This window comes from Muntiacus reevesi, chromosome 7 (genome assembly GCF_963930625.1).
Source record: "Muntiacus reevesi chromosome 7, mMunRee1.1, whole genome shotgun sequence".
Classification (NCBI taxonomy): Eukaryota; Metazoa; Chordata; class Mammalia; order Artiodactyla; family Cervidae; genus Muntiacus; species Muntiacus reevesi.
Window position 1 is genome coordinate 93,598,036 of NC_089255.1, and position 4,017 is coordinate 93,602,052.

Here is a 4,017-nt window from a genome sequence, read left to right on the forward strand (position 1 = left end):
ATTCTCAATACTGATATTTTGTACTGTCTCTATTTCTTGGTTATATTTATTGCTATTATTATACTACATTATTATTATATATCATATTATTATTAAATATATTTATACATAATGCATTATTATAGATCCCTTTCTATGTTAAATATAAATAAATTTTATCTACAGTTATATAAATATAAAACACAGTTTGTTGTATATTACATACTATTATTGCATTTATCTGGATTATTATTAACCTTTGCAGATCAGAAGCAATGTGGCTTTATTACTTTAAATTTGTTTCTATTTCATTTTCCTACTCATTTTCATTTCCTTCATTCTACTTATTTTGGATTTTTCTTTCTTTTCTTTCTTCTTAAGGGAGAAAACTTGTCAATTTTTTAAAATCTTTCTTAAATGTTTTAAAAAGTGTTTATCTTTAACCATTGATTATATCAAAGATCAATAAACTTTTTCTGTAAAGAGTCATATAGTAAATAAGTATTTTTAACATTTGTAAGCCATATAATCGATGTCACCATTCCTCAACTCGGCTGTTGCAATACAAAAATAGCTGTAGACAATATATTAATGAATAATGTGGGTTGTTTCTAATAAAACTTCATTTACAAAAAAGGAGCTGACTGGACTTTGGGCTATACTTTGTGTCTTTATATGCATCTCACAAATTGTGATTACTACATTTGAATCATAATTCATTATCATATATAGTCTCTTTTGATTTATTTTTTGAATATGGATGAATTATAACTAGTTATTTAATTATAAATATATTATTTTTCTGTATCTCTTTTTTTTTTTTTTTGAAATTTGACAGAATTTTTATTTCACAGTACCCTAATATTGATAAGTGAACAGGCAGTTGAAAAATGATGCTCTGAAGTTCTGACATGATACTTCACAGCTGTAAGTTGCTAGGTTACAAGCAAGGTGTACACAAATGGAAATGAGCGAGTAATATAAAAAGTTTAGGTAGATAAGACATTCATATTTTATTTCTCCACTGACATATTTACAGCTGGATATAAATTAAAGACCTGCTTGCACACCAAACCCAGGTCCTTTCGGTGGTTCAGTCAAAGAGGTAAGACCTCCAGCTGGCTCACAGGAGAAGCGTCCACTCCTTGGCCCAGGTTTGGGGATTTTGCCAGCCTTGAGTTCATCAATAATTTCTTCAATATCTTTAGGTGTCAGATCCTCATAGTAGTTGTCATTTATTTGAACCATTGGTGCATTTACACAGGCCCCTAAACATTCCACTTCTATAAGAGTGAAAAGTTTGTCAAGTGTAGTCTCTCCAACCTTTATTCCAAGTTTTTTCTGAATGGCTTCCAGTATGCTGTCTGAGTTTCGGAGCATGCAAGGCGTAGTAGTGCAGACTTGAATGTGATACTTTCCAACAGGCTTTCGATTATACATTGTATGAAAAGTTGCTACTTCATACACTCTCCTTGGAGGTACTTGTAAAATTTCTGCAGCCTTGTTCATAGCAGAGATGGGCAGCCATCCATTCTGTCTCTGGGCTAAATCCAGAACTGGAAGCAAGGGCAGTTTTTCACAATGGCCTCTATCCTCTCATAGTTTTCTGGTGTGAAATCAAATGGAGTTTCTGGGTTATTCTCAGGAGTATCTCTGTGCACAAATAAGGCTCCTCCAGCTCCATTCTGAACAGCTGTCTTATGCAGATTTCTTATATGTTTTCCCCAGTGGGCGGCGAGGCCGGCCGCGCGGCCCGTAGCGCCGCGGAGAGGAACCTGGCTGGCCAAACTGCGGGGCTCCGGGCCACGCCGGGCACGGTCCCGAGCGGTCGGCACGCACGGCGTGCCTCTGTATCTCTTGTATACTTATTTCTAATTTAATTTTTTCTGTGACAGGAGAGTACAGTATAGACTTTTAATCTTTTAAAGTATACTGAGATTGTTTTTCTTATGCAGGTGCACATGATCTATCTTGGTCAACATTCCATGCACAGTTTGAAAAGGATATATATTCTACAACTGTTGGATTAAATATCTTCTAAATATTGAATATTGCAAGTGTTGGGCAGTGTTATTCAGATTTAAATATGTAATTTTTACCTCTATGCATGTGCTTTGGTTTGGGCAATCTCAATTCCTGAGATAGTGTAAAAATCTCCAACTATTACTGTGGATTTATCTCCTCTTTTTACTGTCAGTTTCGTTATAGGAATTTTGATGTATATACATTTTGAGTTTTTAGGTTTTCTTAAATCTGCTTTCTAGTGATTGAAAAAAATTGACATGTTTGGATTTTCCTACTAAAATGCAGCCAAATAACATTTTAGTGACACCTTTCCTATCATCCAGGGACTATAAAATTTAGCTATAGCAAATGAAGGGCCATGGACTGATGCCACACATATCATTTTATCATCTTCATATCATTCTGTGAATTCGCTATTTTGGGTAAATACTAGAGCATAACTAGGCCTCATGACAAATGGGGTCAATAAAAGTTTTGACTCAAGACCCAGACTAGTGGTAGAATCCTTGAGGGACATTCTAATCGGAAGAGTCTATTGGAGAATTCAGATATGCCTGATCTACAGATTGCAGGCCCATTAGAAGTGGGCAAAGGGTTAATGTGAAGCATATTTGAACCCATATGCCTGCAGTGAACTGTAGTTTGAAAATAATATCATACTTAATGGATTATGCTCTGCTGCATGGAGAAATGGCCATCCCTGGGGAACCTAGAATTTAGCACCTTTTCAGGCCAATATTTTTAAGAATTGCTATCCAAAAATCACTGCAGATAGTGACTGCAGCAATGGAATTAAAAGATACTTGCTCCTTGGAAGGAAAGCTATGACCAACCTAGACAGCATATTAAAAAGCAGAGACATTACTTTGTCCACAAAGGTCCATTTAGTCAAAGGTATGGTTTTTCCAGCGGTCATGTATGCATGTGAGAGTTGGACTGTAAAGATGGTTGAGCGCTAAAGAATTGATGCTTTTGAACTGTGGTGTTGGAGAAGACTTTTGAGAGTCCCTTGGACTGCAAGGAGATCCAACCAGTCAATCCTAAAGGAAATCAATCCAATATTCATTGGAAGGACTGGTGATGAAGCTGAAGCTCCAGTACTTTGGCCACCTGATGCAAAGAGCTGACTTATTAGAAAAGACCCTGATGCCGGGAAAGATTGAAAGCAGGAGAAGGGGACGACAGAGGATGAGATGGTTGGATGGCATCACTGACTCAATGGATATGAGTTTGAGCAAACTCTGGGAGTTGGTGTTGGACAGGGAGGCCTGGCGTGCTGCAGTCCATGGGCTCACAAAGAGTCGGACGTGATAGAGCGACTGAACAATGACAGCATCTATTTAGTAGAAGTGGAGCTAGGGCCCCTTGAAGAGAGTTATAAAATTCCTACTTGAAGCTGTTATTATCTTCTTCAAGCAGAGAAATAGGGACAATTTACAATTCAATGAGAATTTAACAAGTCAAATTCAATCTGTGTTAACAGGCAACCTATTTTTATTTCAGTCTTGTTTTACTGCCCTTTGTAGGCCGGCATTTTGATCAACTGTCTGGCATGTCTCTTTAATCTAACTTCCTAGATATGTACCACTTTTTGTTTGTGCTTACACTACTGTGACTTCTTTTTTATTTTTTTTTATTTTTTTTAACATTTTGAAGTTTCAGTAATTTAAAATAGCTTTAGTCATTTCACAAACATTGACTCTACATTGACTATATTGTAGATATCTAAGAAAAATCTTGGGCATCTAAAAAGAGTCCTCATCATAAAAAAATGTGAAAACTACTGTATTGAGTTGTAAAGCTACCAGCTGCAAAAACAAAAGTTGTTTTTATTTTACTGTGTGATGTATTTTTTTATTTATAAGCTCAATCTTATTTATAAATGCAAGGATTGTCCTTTTTTATTCAGAGATTGTTCTTTCATTTTATTCATTTACCCAAATACCCACTTTCTCTATTACAGAAATTGATTCTCATTTGATGTTGCTTTTTCCTCCCACCTCCACTCATCTC

General features: G+C 35.8%; 1 pseudogene; it reads right to left on the reverse strand.

Annotated features, from left to right (window-relative positions):
- Positions 1 to 973: 973 nt before the first annotated feature.
- Positions 974 to 3,538, reverse strand: LOC136172668 (NADH dehydrogenase [ubiquinone] flavoprotein 2, mitochondrial pseudogene; annotated as a pseudogene).
- Between the last annotated feature and the right edge of the window lie 479 nt (positions 3,539 to 4,017).